Source organism: Stegodyphus dumicola, chromosome 11, assembly GCF_044657685.1.
Source record: "Stegodyphus dumicola isolate Sdum_Otavi_A_Nest chromosome 11, ASM4465768v1".
Taxonomy (NCBI): Eukaryota; Metazoa; Arthropoda; class Arachnida; order Araneae; family Eresidae; genus Stegodyphus; species Stegodyphus dumicola.
Window position 1 is genome coordinate 141,004,958 of NC_140778.1, and position 23,140 is coordinate 141,028,097.

General features: G+C 33.2%; 1 protein-coding gene across 2 annotated transcripts in view; it reads right to left on the reverse strand.

Moving 5' to 3' along the window:
* The window catches only part of LOC118190296 (doublesex- and mab-3-related transcription factor A2-like), a 168,545-nt gene that overhangs the window by 16,630 nt on the left and 128,775 nt on the right, over window positions 1–23,140 (reverse strand). The window lies entirely within an intron of this gene.

The following is a 23,140-nucleotide window of genomic DNA, read 5'->3' on the forward strand; positions in this document are numbered from 1 at the left end:
GTAATTTTTAATGCAGATATTTTGAGTTTTTATGTATTATTGCCTTGTCGCGAAGTGAGAGCTGAATTAATTGAATGAGAAATACTAAATCATCTGTGAAAAGACTCTTTGTCATGTGGTGTACACATCCGATTCATGTGGAAGTCATGTGTCATGTGGAAGTCATGTGGTGTACACATCAGATTTTTTTTTTCGTTCTCCTGAATTTTTGCAAATAGAATTTTTGAAACTTTTATAATATGAAAACTTGCCATTTTTTCATCATGCTATTTTAAATTATCAAGTTTCAGAGAAAACTGACGATTATAATTTTAAATTTTAATATTCTTGTTATATGATGAAAGCACCCTTTTCCTTAAAATTTTTCTTTTCTATTTTGTTTGCTTAATTTCTTTCATACATCGTTTTAGCTTTATTATAGTATTTGAATAGAACATGTGGCGACGGTAATTCTTCAAATGATGTAAATTTTGTGCATTCAGAGTGTCGTTATAGTAAACAAATATAGTGAATTTTAGAGAGTGCATTTATTCTATTGTGGTTTATGCACTGTCGACGAAGCAGATTTAATTCAATCCAATCAATTTAAATGAAATGCAAGAAGAAATGCGTATAATTTAATATTCCGTACAAGGAAGTCATGTGGTGTACACATCAGATTTTTTTTTTCGTTCTCCTGAATTTTTGCAAATAGAATTTTTGAAACTTTTATAATATGAAAACTTGCCATTTTTTCATCATGCTATTTTAAATTATCAAGTTTCAGAGAAAACTGACGATTATAATTTTAAATTTTAATATTCTTGTTATATGATGAAAGCACCCTTTTCCTTAACCTAATTATATATATATATATAAAATTAACGTATTCGTACAGATACAGCCTTATATTTTGCTATAATTCCGAATTAACAACCAAACGATAAATTACGTGAAAAGCGAAATCGAATTAACAACCAAACGATAAATTACGTGAAAAGCGAAATCGAATTAACAACCAAACGATAAATTACGTGAAAAGCGAAATCGAATTAACAACCAAACGATAAATTACGTGAAAAGCGAAATCGAATTAACAACCAAACGATAAATTACGTGAAAAGCGAAATCGAATTAACAACCAAACGATAAATTACGTGAAAAGCGAAATCGAATTAACAACCAAACAATAAATTACGTGAAAAGCGAAATCGAATTAACAACCAAACGATAAATTACGTGAAAAGCGAAATTACGCGTTACAAGAGAAAAACAAATCTTTACTGAAAGAATGTAACAAATATAACAAATGCAAAGATATATGATTTTATAATTTGACCATTAAATCAAGCGATCTTAATGTATACTGCCCCTCCGCCCCACCCACCAAAATTGGGACAGTTCTATAGCTCCCCTTCTGCCGGACCGATAGACGAAATACAAATTGCGTTTTCCATGTCTTGAAAGCACGACTTAGGATATATATTAGATTTCTATATAGCTTTATTCCAACGTAGGTATTTTGACACAAAATCGGACTTTTTCTGTAATGACAGGCCAATTTTTTTCCATATTTCGATTCTACGACTCAAATTATGCCTAGATATAAAATTTCATAATGTTTGGTGAGAAATTTAAGAAGAAATTAAAAAATTATCTTGGCGAATTTTTTTTCAGTTTTCGCCAAGAATAAATCACTTGGTTTTTTTCATTGTCCAACGTTGAATAGTTCACTTGGCGAACTTCTTAATTTATGGCAACCTATTTTCTTTCCCTTGTCCAAGAGCGGGGAAAAGTCATCATTCATACTTTCAAATAATTTTAACAAAGTACGGAAACCAAGTTTTCGTAATTATCGCTTAATACGCCAAATTTCAAATGCGCCAATATGTAAATTCACGTATGTTTTAGGAAATTATGAATAAAATAACTCTAATTTCTTGCAGATATGCTTAGAAATACATCTACTTTAAGACGATGGCAAAACTTTTATATTTTTATACTTTTGTCATCTGCTTTTATATTTCGGGCATAATATCCATTTTGACCAATATCGAATGCAATTTAATCGTCTTTTTGCGTGACATCTGTACGTAAGAACAGAATAAAGGACTCCTTTCCCCCCCAAAAAAAATTATAAAACTGATTTTGAAGGAATTATGAAGAGAATTTTTTGTGGCGTCTGTGTGTGCGTGGTTCGTATGTAAGTATGTATGTATCTATCTCGCATAACTCAAAAATGAGTGGCGTCAGAACGTTGAAATTTTGTATATAGGACTGCTATAACATGTAGTTGTGCACCTCATATTTTGGTTGCGAACGGCCGCACCAAACGTATATAAATATATTTATATATATATCCACTCTGGAACCCGGCTCAGTGATCTCAGTTTCTTTACTCTTATATGTTTGTAAATTGTACATTTTTTGCTTTAAAAATAATTGTATTATGTTGTTCTTATCTTCCGGTTAAGGTTTTCATGCCTTTAGTAAATCTGTATGCAATATTTTTAGAATTATCAACAATTTTAAAGTTGTTTAAGTGCCTAATAATTTTTTTGATGGCGACCATTGCTTGTTTACATTTGAAACAGCAGGATAGGGGATTTCTTGCCAATCTAGAGAAACTTAGCTTCGCAACAACGAAGATAACGCCTTCATTTATTATTGCGAATTAAATCATGCTTAATCCTTTCTGGAATTTTTTCGAGGAAGTAAGTGTTTCAGATTTACTTCGTAATTTTTAATATTGTTATTTTGAGATTTTATGCATTTTTGTCTTGTCACGAAGTGAGAGCTGAATTAATTGAATGAGAAATATTCAATCGTCTGTGAAAAACTGTTTCATTTGGGGGGGGTTTCTTTGTTTAATGTCATTTATACGTCGTTTTAGATTTATTAAAATATTTGATTAGAGCATGTGGCAACGATTAGATAGTTCTTGAGTTGATGTAAATTTTGTGCATTCTGAGTTATAAAATGAATGAAATGTAACGCGTTTTAAGTGAACAGTGCCAGAGTGTCGCTATGGTAAACAAATATAGTGAAATTTAACGAGTGCATTTTTTCTACTGTAGTGTATGCGGTATCGACGAAGCGGATTTAATTCAGTCCAAGAAGTTTAAATGAAATGCAAGAAAAATTGCGTATAATTTAATATTCTGTACAAGGAAGTCATGTGGTGTACACATCAGATTTTTTAAAAATGAAAATCAATTATCGCAACTCATCTCAGTCGCCCTCAGTTCAGTTAAGCTGTCTTGTAATAATGTAATAAATTCAACAGTCTTATATGTGTTGAGATGTAATTTAGTGAATACAGTAGATGGTAATAAGTGTTGAAGTACAATTGGTAAACACACTCATTAATTGTCGTCCCAAGTGGCCATGCCTCTCTTCGCGGCAGAGAGCGCAAAAGGTAATTTTTAGGGAATGACAGGCAAGAAGTATTTATGGAGCCAAAAGGGGAAAAAGGATAATATCTATTATCGGCAGGAGGGATTCTCCTTTGAAATATCGTTTGGGTACGGGAGGCAGCTCACATTCTTTTGGTGAAAGCGTTTCGTTTCGTTTCGGGAGGCGGCGAGATAAGGCGGCGCAGGTATTAGGAGGCGCTTCATAAGCGAGTACGCATTGTCGTTGATTTGACATATGACTCGCGGAGTCATAAAATGCGATATTAATGGGAGAGCTTGTTTCCGGCACGAGCTCTGATAAATGGCGCCGCCTCATATCCAAGTGCGGACAAAAATTTAATAATCGATATAGTTATATGGTGGCAGGCGAGAGGAATTCCACGCGGGCACAAAGAGACGGCGGATAAACTGACACGGACCTCGCGAGGCATAATGAAAGTTGCTTCTTGACGGACGCTCATAGGCTCCGATTGCGAGGCCGGGGATTCCGCGGATGCCTTTGCAGGCGGGCCTTAATGAACTGTCGCCCGTTTTCAATACGCCCCTGCCAATTTATTGCTCGACACTTTACGATACTCTGCTCGAGTTTATTAAAAACTCTATCACTATGTTGCTTCGAGAAGACAACATGGACGGATTTCATATCGCCGGAATTCCAATAAAATATTCCACCGAGGACTGTAAAAGTGTTCCCGGTGCCAAATAAATAAATAATAATAAAGAAGAATCTTCGGCCTTGGTCTCCATATTATTGCTGTTCGTTTTATTGAAAGGCTACCGCATAAATATTCGAAATTGAACAATTTCTTTCGCTTTCGACTTTGGAACATCCCCCGACAACCTCCTTGTTTTTCATAAACATAATTAAATGGCGTTTAACCGGCAGTTGTTAAACAGGTTCCCACCAATTATATTACTCCTAATTTTCCCTTTCGAAGTTTGCATGAAATCCTCCTTTTATTTAAAATTATTTTAAAATATGCATATTTTCATTTTTTCAGGTCTCTTCTTATTTATTTTATCCACCATTGGCTGATCGGTAAACAGCTGAACACTAGTAGTTCAGCCGAAGTAGTTCACAAACCTCTGTGAACGGCCTATCTACATGAAAATTTTAGTGATTATCCTCCTGTGTAACGTTAATACGAGTCAGTTTTCCTTCAAAAGTCCACGGCCCATAAGCAGCCGAGCGGTAACGTCGCTGAACACTGGTAGTTCGGCCCGAGGTTCGAATCCCGCGAACGGGCTGGCTGCATGGGCGTTTTCGTAGTTTTTCCCATGTGTAACATGTATAGGAGCCAGTTTACCTTCAAAAGTCCTCCACGAAGGCATCCCTCGCAGCCCTCTAGTGCTTTGCCGTAATCTAATAAACCAAACCAAACCATCCTTCAAAAGTCCTTCTCAAAGGCATCCACTAGTCGTTCAGTCCGAAGTTCCGAATCCCGCCAACAGGCTGGCTGCATGGACGTCTTCGCGGTTTTTCCCATGTGTAACGTGTACACGATGCAGTTTCCATTAGAAAGTTCTCCACGAAGGCATCCCTCTCCTTACGCAGATTGCCCTCGAGGCTTTGCCATAACCAGGTAAACCAAACCTCTTCCTCGAAGGCCGTCGTTTTTACCGTCAAATCAAGCTATGGGAGATAACTCATCGTCACAGTAACGGTAACATTTGTGGATGAGTAGTTGGTCCACGCACTTAATTAGCTATAAAACCACCCCTCAAATTTTTACATGCTGCTAAGTAAATTGTTACCGCTGCTAAAAATACTATATAAATTTCTTTCAAACCAAAGCCATTTATGCACTTATTTACTGCACTTACTGTTTTTTTCTGCGGTATTTTTGTACTTTATGTTCTACAAGGCCTTTTTGTTTATACACAGATTAACACACAGACCTGTATAACACAGATTTTGTGAAATACAGGGTGTTTATAAAGTCTCGGACCCATTTTGATGTTTAATAACTCATACAATAATAAAGATCGATTAAAATTAATAACATAAATGGTTAGATAGACTCAAAAGCTTTCATGACCCTCGCCAATGAACTTCCACGTGTGACCCCTTCGTCGCACGGAGAATATCAAGTCGATATTCAATTTCACGCCAGGTTCGGGCAAGCATGTCGGCATCCACGGAGGCTATTGTGGTTGTAATTCCGGCTTTTAGGTCATCTTTGTTCGACACTCTCCTCCTGTAAAAGTTGTCCTTTACAAATCCCCACAGGAAAAGTCCAGTGGTGTTATATGGGTTAATGTGTGGTGTGGACTAATGCACGACAGAGTCATTGGGCCTTTCTTTTTTACAGAAAAGACGGTCTCATCAGTCGTATACATCGACATGTTCGAAAACTTCATATTTCCACATCTAGAAGAGCTTCAGCCGCATGTATTTGTGAAACAAGATGGTGCACCACCTCATTAGGGTACCATCGTTCGTAATTCTTTGAATGACCATTTTACAGGAATATGGATTGGGCGAGGAGGTCCAATTCCTTGGCCACCCAGATCACCTGATATAACGCCGCTGGACTTTTTCCTTTTGGGGATTTGTGGTGGTGGTGTATTTAATTATGGCAAAGCACACTAGGGCTATCTGCCTAGGGGGAGGGATGCCTTTCGTGGAGGACTTTCTAAGGGAAACTGGCTCGTACACACGTTACACATGGGGAAAACCACGAAAACGCCCATGCAGCCAGCCCGTTCGCGGGATTCGAACCTCGGACCGAACTACCAGTGTTCAGCGACTTTACCGCTCGGCCGCTGGTGGGCTTTGGGGATTTGTAAAGGATAACGTTTACAGGAGAAGAGTGTCGAACATTCATGACATAAAAGCCAGAATTACAACCGCAATAGCCTCTGTGGATGCCGACATGCTTGCCGGTACCTGCGTGAAATTGAATATCGACTTGATATTCTCCGTGCTACGAAGGGGGCACACGTGAAAATTCGTTGGTCAATGACAAGGGTCATGAAACTTTTTGAGTATATCTAACCATTTGTGATATTAATTTTAATTTATCTGCATTATTTTATGAGTTATTAAACATCAAAATGGGTCCGGGACTTGACTGTAAACACCCTGTATTTTAGCTTTCCTCGATTGAAGGTTTTTTTCTGCAGTTTCGTCCGTCAGAGATAACCCTACTACTAGCCTTTATCATGTACGCAAAACTTTTTTTGTTATGATTTTTTATCATTATAATTATTATCATAAGTTCAGTTACGATTATAATTATATTATTATTAGTTACTTATAATTGTAATGGCCTAGGAAACTCTAATAGATGGGCATTTTTCTGTTAAAAAAATTCATTCATTGTGTTTTCATTTCTAAACACATAATTTTCTTTCTTACTTTTCTGTGTTCATTTCTAAATCTTTTCTGTGTTCTTTCTTCGTTCTGTGTTCTGTGTGAAATTGCTCATTTCTAAATCTTTTTTCTGTTCTTTCTTTGTTTTCTGTGTTCATTTCTAAATTCTTCAGTTCAAATACTCTGAAATTCCTCCAGGTACAATATCTTTGAAATTGACTGAAGTAAGTAATTTTACACTATGTCTCTTCGCCTGTAGGAAACTTACAAAGTATACACACAACAGTCACAAAGTTAGGATATCTAGGTTCCGGACCAGAGTTACGCATTTGCAAAATTTCTCCTTCTACGTAAATATAGTTTAGCTTTTAGAACACGCTCATCTCGCAGAATTTATTAGTTCAAGGAGGCAATTTGCCCAGAAAAACTATTAACTTCGTTTTGGCATTTTGCGTTGGTTTCACTATAAATATAGGTTAACTTTTCAAATTGTTGTCTACAAATATTAGAGCCCTGTGTTATATTTAAAGAAATTAAATAATGAAGAATCTGCATAAGCGTACGTATGTTTTTCGCATGTGATAAAAAAACGGTACCTAGAGCCACCAAAGTTTGAATAACCTACGTTTCCACCAAATTTGAAAGCCCAAATTTGGAATTTGGAATTTGTTTTATTATCTACTTCATATTTTGTAAAATTTTAACAAATTTTTGATTAACTCAACGATTTCAAAGCGAGCAATGGCAACACTGTAAGGTAAAACCACTTTGTCTCCAGAGCGCGAGACGGAAATTGTGAAGCTATACTCATTAAATTCCTACTATTCCTACTATTAGCTCATACTAAATTCTATTAGCTCATACTATTAGCTCATACTAAATTCCTACTATTAGCTCATACTCTCCCTATATCTTGTTCAAATTTTCAGTCGTTAATAAAGTACTTTTTATTCATCTTCTCAAGTTCAAATACCTTTTTTAAACTTGAAGTGGATGACATTTGATGTTAATACAGTTTTTTCACATATTAAAGTCAATCCTTACTTATTTATTCCTGTTTATGCGAACTAAAGATATGCTGTTTTTTGCTTCCTTGTACGAGGAAGTACTTTTGTAAAAAAGGAAGTATTGTAATAGCGAAAAGTTTCAGGCACCATATTTTAACGAAAATATCCATTTTAACCGCTATCGAATGCAAATTAAGGATGTTTTTGCGTGACATCTGTACGTAAGGACAGAATAAAAGACTTTTCCTCCAAAAAAATTATAAAACTGTTTTAAAATGAATTCTGAAGAGAATTTTTCGTGGCGCCTGCACGTACGTAAGTATCTCGCATAACTCAAAACCGAGTAGCCTCAGAATGTTGAAATTTTGTACATAGGACTGCTATAACATGTAGATGTGCACCTCGTATTTTGGTTGCAACCAAATGCATGTAAATATATTTATATATATATCCACTCGGTAACCCGGCTCAGTGATCTGAGTTTCTTTTCTCTTATATGTTTGTAAATTGTTGTCTGTATGCAATATTTTTAGAATTATCAACGATTTTAAAGTTCTTTAAGTGTCGCTGTGCCTAATAATTTTTTTGATGTCGACCATTGCTTGTTTAGATTTGAAACAGCATACTAGTGGATTTGTTGCCAATCTAGAGAAACTTAGCTTCGAAACAACAAAGATAACGCCTTCATTTATTATTGCGAATTAAATCATGCTTAATCTTTTCTGGAATTTTTTCGAGGAAATAAGTGTTTAAGATTTACTTCGTAATTTTTAATACAGATATTTTGAGATTTTATGTATTTTTGCCTTGTATGAAGTGAGAACTGAATTCATTGCATGAGAAATACTCAATCGTCTGTAAAAAACTGTTTCTTTTCTGTTTTGTTTGCTTAATTTCTTTTATACATCGTTCTAGATATATTAGAGTATTCGAATAGAACATGTGACAATGATTAGATAATTCTTCATATGATATCAATTTTCTGCATTTTGAGTTATGATATGAACGAAATATAACACTGTTAAGTGAATCTAGAGTGTCGAGATGGTAAACAAATAAAGTGAATTTTAAACAGTGCATTTATTCTATTGTGGTTTATGCGCTGTCGACGAAGTAGATTTAGTTCAATCCAATAAGATTAAATGAAATGCAAGAAAAAATGCGTATAATTTAATATTCGGTAGAAGGAAGTTCTGTGGTGTACACATGAGATTGTTTAAATATATTATAAGACTTACAAATAATGTCCGTTTATTAGGAATTCTCACGTATTGTAAAAATTAATTTTATAACAACTTATAAATAATAGTACATGACTATGATAATGGGATTGAAATATTTAACAAAAATAAATGGCAACAGTAAGACAGAGTTCTAAAGATTTTTAAAGTGTATGGAATTAAAGAACTGCAGTTTTATAGAGTTGGATGAAGCGCATGTAATGTCCTAGTAATTTAGCGAAAATTCTCCCCATATTTCTATGTTAACGTTATAATAATAATATATGTTTAAAATATAATCTTTTAAAATGTCCCTTGATTATTAAAATAAATAAATAGCACTGTAGATTACGCAGTAATATATCTAAAATGTTAATAATGCTAATAAAAAGCAACTAAAATAAAATTTCTGTTTGTTGACCTACAGTGTCTCACAAAAGTGATGGGACACTTGTGCTTTACAAAAGGAAACTGTAGTAAAATAAATTAAAAAAACATGTAAAAATTTTTGTGGGTGTGTTTCATACTTAAATTTAGTAACATTTATTGCATAACATACATTTTCTCTATTAAAATATTAATTTAATAAAAATACAATTGTTTAGAACGGAGCAAAAAATGGCTCACATAAGTGATGGAACATTTACTTTTCCATCAAATATTTATCCAAAAATTTTACTTTTTGAAAGGTTTTAGTATTTTGTTGGATTTCTTTTTACTTTTAAAACATGATTTAATCTTCTTAGGATGGATTCGACTAATTGTTTTGTGATTTCTGGAGTTATTTTACCCCATTCTTCTTGAAGCACCGATTTTAATTGTTGTTTTGAAGAAATGGTGTGTTTGCGAATTCTTGATTCCAATTCTTGCCAAATATTCTCTATGGGATTTAAGTCTGGAGATTGTGGTGGTGTTTTTATTATTTCAGGACAGTTATACAGCAGCCAGAGTCTAACGTTCAAAGCAGTGTGCTTGGGGTCATTGTCTTGGTAGAATTTAAAATTTTTATGAAGGTTCAATTTTCGTGCTGAAGATTTCAAATTTTGATTTAAAATGTCAATATACTTATACTGATCCATTATAATGTCAATAAAAACAAGATTACCAACTCCAGCGGACGACATACACCCCCATACCATAACTCCTCCTCCACCATGTTTTACTGTTGGCACCAAGTTCTGTTTGCGAAATTCTTCCTTGGGTTTTCTCCACACCAAGATTCTACCGTCAGAACCAAATATATTAAATTTACTCTCATCAGCAAATATAACTTCATTCCAGTAATCAGAATTCTTATTTATGTTGGATTTTGCGAAAGCCAGTCTGAGTTTTCTATTCTTTTCATTTACGAAGAAATTTTTCCTGGCTGCTCTACCGTGATATCCAGCAGATCGAATTACTCTTCTAATAGTCTCAGGATTAACAATTACTTCATATAATGTTTGTAAATCAGCAGCAACTTTAGGAGCATTCATTCTTCGATTTTCTTTTAATATTTCGAACAATAATTCGCTTTATTCCATTGGATAGCTTTGATGGTCGGCCAGGTCTTCTTTTATCCTGAATCATATGATTCTTTTTATATCGTTTAATGATATTGAAAACTGTTGAATGACTCAGGTTAACTGTTTCAGCAGTTTCTCTAATAGAATTTCCACGTTCAATATGCAAATTAATAACTAATTTTCGAATTTCAGACAAAGTTTCTTTTCGTTTAGCATTCATGGCTGCACAGAGCTAAAAAACACAAAAATTCCAAAACAAACGGGAGAGAAATACTGCAGACGATTTTATAAATTATTACCAATTGCTTTTGAGTAAAAATAAAAACCCCAAAAAATATTTTTATTGTAGTACGTAGTAGTATCTAATGGTGTCCCATCACTTATGTGAGCCATTTTTTGCTCCGTTCTAAACAATTGCATTTTTATTAAATTAATATTTTAATATTTTGAGAAAATGTATGTTATGTAATAATTGTTACTAAATTTAAGTATGAAACACACCCACAAAAAATTTTTACATGCGATTTAAATTTATTTTATTACATCACTTTTGTGAGACACTGTAAGTAGGAATTGATTTTAATTTTTTTTATTATTTTACTGGTTTTAAAATTATTTTGCGATATTGCTGTTGAACTGAATTTTATGCTTTAAGTGCGGAGAACATGATATTTAATAAATAAAGGTAACACACAAAGCGTTAAAAAAAACACCTCTTTGGGAGTAATGTAAAATCTGAAAGCTTTCAGATTTTATTTCTCTTTCTCTGTTCACTTTTCCTCAGCTTATTATGTAAAAGGGACAACTGAAATGAAAATAATATAAGCATAGTTAAGTGAAAATTTATAATACGAGTATATAGTTAAGTGATGCAAAAAGAGCGTACATTCATAATTCCGTCAGACGGCGATTCTGTAACTTACGCAGACGTTAGCAGATAATTACTAAAATTTAAGTTAAATTTATTGGTTAACAGTCGTTTTCTTAAATTATAATTTATAACGCTTATTACATAATTTTGCAATCTGATTCTGTAAATTAAGGGGACTCATACGCCTTAAACCCCTCATGATCTTCGAATATGTGACTGTTGCAAGAATTGGGATATTTTATTTATTTTAAAAGCAATTACTTCCAACTTTTCACAGCTGACTACATAATATAGCTGCTTTGGAAATTGATAACCAGAAAGTTTGTGTTACCACAAATATTTTTGTAATTTAATCCTCTTTGTGACAAAATATTTCGCCATGTTTCCACCTTGCGCGCAAGATATTTTAAAAATGGCTAATGGTACATACTTGAAATTGGATGGAATTCTTTATATGGGCACTATTTTCTAACTGAACCAAAAATCTAACGATTATTTTAATATGAAAAAATTTTATGCACGAAAACATTAAAAATTTTTTTAATAAATTACATTTTATAAACTCAACTCGAAATAAAATACAAATTTAACATGAAATTTTTAGAATTTTAGGTTCACAGTAATTTCCAAATGTTATAAAAGCTATATATTAAATATGAAATTAAATTATGAAACAGAATGTTTTAAACTGTGCGCGCAAGTTGGAAACAGGACGAAAAATGTTGTTACAAAGCGGATTAAATTATAAAAATATTTGTGGCAACACAAACTTTCTGATTACTATTTCAGAAAGCAGCTATGTTATGTAGCCAGCTGTAAAAAGTTGATAGTAATTGCTTTTAAAATAAATAAGTTACCCCAAGTCTTGCAACAGTCACTTATTCGAACATCTTATATGTTTTAAGGTGTATGAGTCCCCTTAAATCAGACTTTTTCTAGCAGTTGTTTGCCCCCAGCGGCCGAGTGGTAAATTTACTGAACTCTGGTAGTTCGGTCCGGAATTCGAATCTTGGCAAACGGGCAAGATGTATGGGCACTTTCGTGATTTTCCCACGTGTAATGAGTCTGTAAGACAGTTTCCCTAACAAAGTCCTCCACGAAGATCCCTTTCTCTGTCGAGCTTTCGAGGGCAGACAAGGTTCTCGAGGCCTCGAAGAAGCTCTCGAGGGCAAACAGCCCTCGAGAGCTTTGCCATAATCAAACTAACCAAACCAAACATTCAGTCGTACTTTTGTTATATAACCATGAAATTACCTCTCACTCATTGTTACTATTTCTTTCTCTTATGAAATTATTCAAATACTTTCGTTGATGAAATATTTTATAAAGATATTTGAACTAACAGAAAAAAGTCCTCTTTCAACTTCCGCTCAGCTAGCAAAACGTTAAATAATATTAGTAAGTATTATTAAAACTGACATCTGGTGCTTTCCAATAAATGTTACGAGGCTTGAAAATTTTGTTCTTGGAATATAAGTAGGGATGGACAATTTAATTTTTTTAATTTCACGTAGTTTATAAAAGATTTCAGAATAAAAAAAATTTAAAAGTTTTCAAATTATGTATTACGCCCAAAGGTTTATTTTTTTAACGTTTTGTGTGCTACCATCATTTATTAAATATCACGCTCTTAGCACTTAAGCCATAAAATTCAGTTAAACAGCAATATCTCAAAATAATTTTAAAATGAGCATACCTTTAGAATTTCCGATACACAGCCTTGCGCGGTTCATATAATTTCTTTTCCGTAGTGTTGCCATTGCTCACATAGAAATAGTCGAGTTTGTTAATCAATAACAAAATATAAAATTGACATAAAACAAATTTCATATTCCAAATTAGGGCTTCCAGATGCCCATATTCGGTGGAAGATTAAGTGATTCAAAATTTCATGGCTCTAGGTACCGTTGTTTCATCCCAATGCGAGAAACATACGTACTTTATGCCCATTCCTCATTATTTAATTTCTTTAAATATAACACAGGACGATAACATTTGGTGGCAACCATTTGAAGAGTGAACCGACATCTTCTGCGCTAACGTCTTTGGACTAAAAACAGAACCTTTGTGCTTTCATCATCATTCTAAACTTTCGAATCCTAAACTCTAAAAAAGCTATTAAACTTTTTAATTCAATTAAAAAAATAATAATAATAAGGAGAGGGGGAGAAAGAAAAAAAAAGAAGAATAAGAAAAAGATGATGATCGCAGTTCGTCTGCAGCTTGATCACCATATCCTTCCGTAAGGAAATAAATGCCACACTCTTAATTTTTAAAATGTGACATGGTTACAAGCCACATTCAGTTAAAATGTCCTTCAAAGAAACATCCTTTCCACAGGCAGATAGCTCTCGATTTGCTTTGCCTTAATCAATTAATCTAACTTAGCTTTATCAGGACTTGTGTTTCTCTTGATTTGCTTTGGAAACATAATGTGTCCTGAATAGAAACAGGGAGCTTACTCAAGCTATATTCAAGATTTGTGTGTAACAGACGACAAAAGAAAAAGAAGGGTAAGAAAAAGATGATGATCGCAGTTCGTCTGCAGCTTGATCACCATATCCTTCCGTAAGGAAATAAATGCCACACTCTTAATTTTTAAAATGTGACATGGTTACAAGCCACTTTCAGTTAAAAAGTCCTTCAAGGAAACATCCTTTCCACAGGCAGATAGGTCTCGATTTGCTTTGCCTTAATCAATTAATCTAACTTAGCCTTAGACTTGTGTTTCTCTTGATTTGCTTTGGAAACATAATGTGTCCTGAATAGAAACAGGGAGCTTACTCAAGCTATATTCAAGATTTGTGTGTAACAGACGACAAAAGAAAAAGAAGGGTAAGAAAAAGATGATGATCGCAGTTCGTCTGCAGCCTCGATCACCATATCCTTCCGTAAGGAAATAAATGCCACACTCTTAATTTTTAAAATGTGACATGGTTACAAGCCACTTTCAGTTAAAAAGTCCTTCAAGGAAACATCCTTTCCACAGGCAGATAGGTCTCGATTTGCTTTGCCTTAATCAATTAACCTAACTTAGCCTTATCAGGACTTGTGTTTCTCTTGATTTGCTTTGGAAACATGATGTGTCCTGAATAGGAACAGGGAGCTTACTCAGGCTATGTTCAAGATTTGTGTGTAACAGACGACACAAGCAGGAAGGGTATACGAAACCCTTTATTTTCTATACTTTTACAAGTACTCTCGAACTTAGGGATGCAAAGACCAACCACTTGTGGTCTGAACGTAAGAATATAAAACTAATAACTAAAACTCTAACTAAAACCTAACTTTGAATTAGTATACAAATGCCTAGCACTAAGACTGGCCTTTGTTTAAAAGGGTACGTATGTAGTACGCCGAGTTGCTGAAACTACAATACGTTTACAAATACCAAAAGGGCTAAACCTCTGGCCTTAAAGGCAACCAGCAACCGAGTGAAAACTCGTAAAACTGCAGTGGCAAGCGGCTTGCTTCCTAAAACTCTTTCTCTCCCCTAACTCTATTTGCATAAACAAATTAAAGCATTTAATTCTGGCCGGAAGTAGAAAATAAGAAGTGATAGTACAGTTTTAAAATAAAATAAACGTTACTAAAACTTAGGATACTTACAGCCTAACCTTAGTTTTCCGAAGAAAATTTACATTCAGTATTTAATCCTCGCTATAGGCAGATAACTTTCGAGTTTCTAACTTAACTTAATTATCTTAACTTATACTAACCTAACTAAACTCACTAACCTTTGTTTTCCGAAGAAAATTTATGTTTCGTATTTAACTCCTCAAAAAATCCTCCTTTTTCCACACTTGCTTTAATTTAAAACAATTCTGCAAAAATGCAATATATCTGAATTGTTACTTAAATACTTTTTTATCGAATTGTATTTAGAAAATGAGGAGTTTTTATTATGTATTTCATTTGCATTTTCTTAGCAAATATATTTAAATAAAAACTGTAGTTTTATGTTCGTTATTAATAAAATACGTATCTGAAATTTTTCTTTGCAGAATTTTTATTACTTAATAAAAGTGTTTTCCTTTTCTCTTTTTATTATGATGCTATGGAAGTTTCGAGAGATTCTTGAACCTTTTAGAATGTCGGATTCCAGAAAATTTGGATTTATCTCCCTGTAGACATAAATTTTGTTAAAATTCGTCTTTGGAATAATTTACGTCCTGCAAGTACTTCTCTTACATCTTACTTTCTCTTATTTACCAACGAAATTTAATTGTTTTATAATTTTGCTTTCACTGTTTATTTTCCCTCTCCAAGTGACCTTCAGATGTGTTCAGCTGACGATTATGGATTTACGACTTTTTTAACTACGACTGTAGAGTCATTAGATTTTAACGTCATAAGGAAAGCATGAAGGCATCATAGACCTGTTATATACTAGACGGAGCATGGCCATTCAAAACCGGTTGAAAAAGTGGCACAGGAATGAGCTGCAGGAGTTTGGGCATGAAATAGAACTGAATCCAGACTTTGGCGTACTATCGCCATGGCTGGCGATTTTTTTCTCTCTTTTCTCTCAGTTCGAAATGCGAACTTGGAAAGACGTCATTTCGCAGAAGCTGCCGTTGAATTTGCAGAAGAGGTTAGATCGATAAACACCAGCCAAAATTAATAATTTCCCTAAAATTGACCACTTTATTTTAAAATTTAACTTTATTTTAAATTTTAATTTTTAAAATTTAAATAATTTTCATGCTGTAGAATAATATTTTGCAATATGTCCATCGGCGTCTACCGAGTTTAAAATAAAATTAAAAAAACTGGAGAGAACAAACTGAATAATAAAATAATAACTAAATAATAAACTAATAGCAAACTAAAAAATAAATAAGTAAAACAAATAAATAAAAAAGAAGGCTTTTTAGTACTCAGGACAGAATTAAAAAAAAAAAAAATAGATAACATAAGAAGAATGAGTGAAAACAGAAAATAGTACAAAAAGGAAATTTAATATTAATACGAAAAGGAAATTTAATGTTAATACGAAAAGGAAATTTAGTGTTAATCCGGTGTATTACAGAGAACTACAGAGTAGGCAAATCAAAGTGAGAAAGATATTAAATAAAATGAACTAAAGATGAATGTCAATATAGCAGATATAAGTTAAAAGGAAGAGAGAGAGTGGTAAATAATTAAATTATGAAACAAAAAGGTGGTAAATTAAGACTTCCTTTTACTAGCAAATATATATATATATATATTATGCACGTTGCACAATGTAGTCGCACTTATTTTAAATAATTTTAGAAGGTAAAATTTAAATAATGTTCATTATTTTTAAAAAGAAACTTAAAACTATTAAAGCTTTGAAATTTAACTGCTATATAATTGCTATTTTCTTAATACGTAACAAATTATTAATATTTGAATAAATGCCAGAAACATGATATAAGAAAGAAAATAAGTGATTGAAGGTAAACAAATTTGTTATATTTGGATGCAAGAAAAGGATATAAATAAAGTCATTCATGTCCCCCCCCCAAAAAAAACATAATTTTATGCAGTTAATACTAGACTAATTAAAATTATATTGTATTACTAAAATTTTAACATTTTTTTTAGAAAACAGTTATTAGAAACATACATATATATTAAGATACGTTTATTTAAATGTTATTTCAAGTATGCACATATTATATAAAATTAGAAAATCTATTTTTTATTAGAAAAAGGCAAGTAGAGTGGATAAAAAAAACCTCTACATTTTATAAAATTAGGTTTTAAAACATTAGAAAAAGCTCAGTTGTGAAATGTTACTCCTCCATCTTTCATATATCTGGAATTACATCCATATGCGGAGCACGAAAGTATCATTTTTGAAGTCCGAAACAATGCGCTTACACGCAAAACGCTTGCTTCTCACAAATTCTCCATAGAACTGTAATGGTAAGGAAGATTCGCGGGAAATACGATCTGGGAAATGTACCAAATGTCACGTGGTTCGTATTCCTGTTCCCCTTCAGGGTTGCCGTTTCTCTCTCTAGTACATTACAGCTCTATGGAAGGCATGCGGACAGGAGGGAGAAAATACCTTAGATACTCCCCCCTTTAAAAATACTTTATATACCCCCTTTCAAAGGGTGACTGGGGATGAGGGTACCCGGTAGCCAAATCCTGCTGGTGACGAATTATCGCCAGCCACCTTTTTAGTTCGGGCGCCACTTGTAGAATCATTGGATCAGTTTTGATGCTGGAGACGTGTAAAAAATGCAGTTACCTCGCCGGGGCTCGAATTCTTGACCTCCGGAATACGCGTCGAATTTGCTTCCTGTTACACCACGGAGGCATGCAGATAGGAGGAATAAAATACTTTACAAGATATGTTTGCAGTTTTTACGGCTGCTTTAACTAAGATTAGTACAAATATTTTTATGATTGAACGTTATACGAAATTGTTAAAACTATTGGAACATTATATCTCTAACATTTCGTTTTTTATACATTTCTCAGTGACTATGTAAGTGGTGTCGGGAATAAAATATACTGGAGGATATTCGGCACCACTTGGATTTGGGAACTGTGTCTCCACCGCCCTCATCGCCTTTTAAGTGGGGAATAATGTAAGGAATTTTTTCGCTTTCTACAGAGAGTCTCCTTAAGGTAACTGGATAACATGTCCGGATAACAGTCGAAAGATCCAGTGAACCAACCCCGGTTAGAGCATTATAACTTTTTGATGTTTTCTTTTTGTCAAACCTAATAGCAACTAGAGAGCTATATATGGCACAGACATTTTAAGTATATTTCAGAAGTAAATTTGAACTTTGTATAATTGCTGCATACAAAATTATTTAAATTGGTGTTTAATGTACACTACTTTCAAATTGCAGCTGCACTGTCCATAATTAAGAATGATCTAATGGTTGTAATGGATCTTATAATGGTTGTAATGGATCTTATAATGGTTGCAATGGATCTTATAATGGTTGCATTGGATCTTATAATGGTTCATAAGCTAAAATTTTCCTTTCCGAGGATTCCTTTCTCTTTTGGTGTGAGGGATTTATTTACAGCTTGATTTTTTTCATGTTTAGTTTTATTTACATGAATTTTTAACATATTCGAATTCTCATCTCCGACACAAAAAGAAGATTCAATGCTCTCTTCCCCGTAAGTTAATATTTTAATCTCTTTTCCAATACAAATAGAAATTTATTCATACAGAGTATGAACTGCTACTCTTGAAAATTTACACGCAAAAATGAAGATAAATTAATAATCGGAAAGTTAAGTAAGACGTTATAATCTATATATTTAAAGAAGAATGTGTGTTTGTTTGTTCGCTAATAACTCAGTCACTACTATAGCTATCATCACCAAACTTTCTACAATTCTTTTCTGAGTCCTGGAAAAGATCGAAGTTCACATTTTTCCAAGAAAAAATAACTAAAATCAGAGATATTAATTAAAAACTCTGAAAATGCTCATTGTCGCCCTCATTTTTCCGAGTGGCAACAGTCTCACACGTAGAGAGAAAAATCTGCTTAATTTCGAGAAGTGTTGCCACTGCTCGCTTTCAAATCGCAGAGTTTGTTAATAAAAAATTTCTAAATTTTACAACAAAATAAAAATAGCGTTCTCAATTATTAAATACATTATTCCCTATTCCCAAAATTCGTAGGAAGCCATTTCGACTGTTGCCAACTTCATACGACTTTAATCAGCCGAAATATTAATTAAAAGCTATGGAAACGCTAATTTCCGCACTCATTTTTCCGAGTGGCAACAATCTCGCGCGTTGGAGATAAAAATGCTTTATTTCGAAAACTGGTGCTACTGCTCGCTTTCAAATCGTACAGTTTTTAAAACCCTCTCAGTGTTACGGCCGGAAAATTCCGCATCAAAGTTTTCCTTCTACATTCATTATACACGAAAATTTCTGCTAGTTTTTAATGTATCTGATTTCGGTTTGGATGTATATTGGAAGAAAAGGAATCAAGGTACAAAATGAGAGAGTTATTTCTTAATTAAAATCAAGAAAATACCACTTACTCATGATACTTTGAGAAACTTTGAAATTTCAGGGCTAAACCCTTAACGCTCGGAGGATCAAAATTTTGTAAGTCTTAGAAAATCTATACACATAAAGCAGAATGCCTGTTTGTTTGTTTGCGTTATTGATTTCTGATAAATTATGATAAATTTTTTCCCCATTTAATCGACTAAATTCGAATATAGGTGAAATATTGGATGGAGCCTGAGCTTTTACGACTATTTGATTAGAAAGACGAAAATCATTAAAAACCGCTTGCCATTGGTGCTGACATAATGAGAGAGAATTAGTTTACTTTTCTATGGAAATTTTTTATGTGGATTCCATATCTCATCAACCTGAAAAATGCACGAGTATGAATCGTATTTTTTGCATCGTTATTAGAGAAGGATTTCATCGCTATCGTTTTCTTTGTTGTTAGATGCATTACTCTCAGTCAAACTTAACTGGCATCGGATACTTCCGCAAGTAGATTATAAAATGACTTACCATAGCTGGGGAAATACCTTCTGCTTGATAATAAACTTAAGACATAGAGAGTCTAATGGAAAAATTGCAGGAGAAAATTCGTGTCAAACCTCATGTAGTGTCAAATTATTACTGTATCGATTTAAGAGGAAAATGGCTTTAACCGAATGGCTGTTTAAGACTACAGATTTAATTATCAGAAGGAAAAAAAAGGAATTTTACCTGTGGAATTAAAAATATGCATTGATTAAGGCCGTGTTTGGGAAACACGCTTTTTTGCTTATCAAGAATGCTGCTCCGGCAGTCAGCTTATGGTTAAAACACAAAATTATGAAGATCATATCGCCTTTTCGTGGTTATTATATATTTCTTATTCATTAGTACTACAACCTATTTTAACCTTTTATTTATTTCATTATTATTTTTTGTTGTTGTTTGTCTGCGTCGGGTGTGCTGCGTTAACCATGAGGCCGATTATTGTCGGCTAGGAGGGTTGCAGCATACTCGTAAACTAAACTAAACTAAACCTATTTTAATACAAGAAAGATAGGAATAATCATGTGCAAAACAATTCGTATTCTTAGTATTGTTACGAATTTGGTATTTAAAAAGCTAATGTTAGTTCAATTATAAATTAAATGGTTTTATTTCTCGCGCAGTGCAGCGCGTGACGAATATTAAAAGAAAGCTAAGCCGGAAAATTGAAAATACAAGAGCGCGTGCATTAAATAAATAAATATCTCTTTTTGATTTCGAGAAAGTACTGGAAAATTCTAGCGCGTGATTTTAAAATCTTATAAAAGGAGGAAAACATCTCAGTTTGTAGTAGTAGTTGCTTAGTTTGTTGTTGTTTAGAAAACTGCTGTTGTTGATTATAGCGAATTCGCGGATTAGCGTTCTTTAGCTATTTTAAATTACGTTCTACTGTACATTTGAGTAGTTAAAAGATAACTACTGTGAGATATTGTAATACTGCATGATAATTTGAGAAAATTTAAGCATTTTTGTTGTGATAATAAAAAGTTTTGTTCATTTTTCATCGGACTTGTGCATTCACTTCATAACGAACCCGTACGCACGCAACAGTATAATTAAGAAAATAGATTAATTTTACATAGACCTTGAATTTAGAAGCTTCGGAATAAAGCGATTTCCAGCGATGAATCTTTAAAAAAAATATCGGATATATACACCATATGACTTCCTTGCCCGGAATATTAAATTATACGCATTTTTCCTACATTTCATTTAAACTTATTGATTCGAATTAAATCTAATTCGTCGATAGCGCATAAACCACAATAGAATAAATGCACTGTTTAAAATTCACTATATTCATTTACCATAGCGACACTCTGGTTCTATATTCACTCGACAGCTTTACATCCCATTCATTTTATAACTCAGAATGAGCAAACATTATCCCACATAGCACAAAAACATCCCCCAAGGATGTTGCTCGCGGGATATGCGCACATCCTCAGGACATCCCGGAATATCCCGCGAACCTCCTAAACACCTCCTCCCGAGTGCTTAATGTCACATCCCGGGATATCCTCAGGACATCCTAACAAGTCCCATCGACAGCGTGCGGGATGTTATTAGGTTATGAACTCCTACTTACTACATCCTCAGGACATCCCATAAACCTCCTAAGCACGTCACATCATATCCTAAAAACATCCTATCTATGTCCCATCGACAGCGTATGGGATGTTATTAGGATTTAAAATCCTACTTACTACATCCTCAGGACATCCCGTAATATCCCAATTTCCTCCTAAACTCATCCTCCTGAGCGCTTAATGTCACATCCCAGTATATCCTTAGGACATCCTATCTACGTCCCACCGACAGCGTATGGGATGTTATCAGGATTTGAAACACTAGTTACAATATCCCTTTAACCTCTTAAATACATACTCTCAACTGCTTAGTGTCACATCCCAGTATATATGCAGAGGAAAATTCCAGTGAAAGTATGTGAAGGTGGGATGATCTAAAACCTACTTATTTTACACAGATAGTCTGAAATCCTCCTCCTATGGTTACTATGGAAAAATCAGAAATGTTGAAAGTATGTATACAACTTATTTTGTTTTTAAATCTGAATTTGTGAATATATTAAAACTGAGCAAGGAAATTAAAATGAATTATTAATACAAAATATTAAAACTGAAAATTTTGCTTTTATTTTTAAGATATTAAAAATCTTTTGATAATTTTTAAACATCCAATAGCCCCCAAATTGAATTATTCATAATTAAATTATTTTACAAAATCAGTTTATAACTTCAGTTAATTTGTATTAAAAATTCAATAATAAAATTAGCCATTTAATAATCTTTACATAAATGAATCATCTTTCTTTAAAACATGTAAGGAATTATCCCAACACTGTTGGGAAATTGTTAAAAGGAATAAATTGTATTTTTAAAACTAAATCAATTCCTAGCTTCAGAATAAATAAATATGTTTTCGTAACATGAGAATGCTGCAGGCTTTTTTATATATTTAATATTTAGTTGTAAAAATTTGACATTATGTTAACAATTCTTTATATCATTCAAAAGGTAACTCAAGAAGCTCTTCTAAAATTCTATCTTTCTGCTCACACAATTAAAAAAAAATCTGAAAGGCCTCAGATTTTAGCAGTCACTCAAAAAGGTTAAAAGTTTATGAATGCATAGATTATCAATACAGATGGGGCAGTGGAAATAGCAAAACATTTTATAAGATACTGACACCAGAAAGTTATATATCTTCTATATATTTGAAAAATGAAGAAATATATCATGTAATTATGTAAAAAAATTCACTATATTCATTTACCATAGCGACACTCTGGTTCTATATTCACTTGACAGCTTTACATCCCATTCATTTTATAACTCAGAATGAGCAAACATTATATCATCTGAAGAATGATCTAATAGACGCCACATGTTCTATTCAAATACTGCAATAAATCTAAAACGAGGTATAAAAGAAATTAGACAAATAAAAAAGAAACAGTGGTTGTTGTGGAACTTAGTTTCTTTAGATTGGCAACAAATCCCCTATTCTGCTAAGTTTCAAATGTAAACAAATATGGCTGCAATGATAAAAAAATTAGGCTTAGCCGCACTTAAACAACTTTTAAATTGTTGATAATTCTACAAAAAAAATATTGCGTGCAAGTTAACTAAAGTCATGAAAACCTTAACCGGAGATTAAGAACAACAGAATTCAATCATTTTTAAAGCAAGAAAGGCACAATTTACCAACATATAAAAATAAAACCTGGGCTCACGGAGCCGAGTAACAGAGTGGGTATATGTATACTGTAATATTTTGTTATTTAACAAATAACT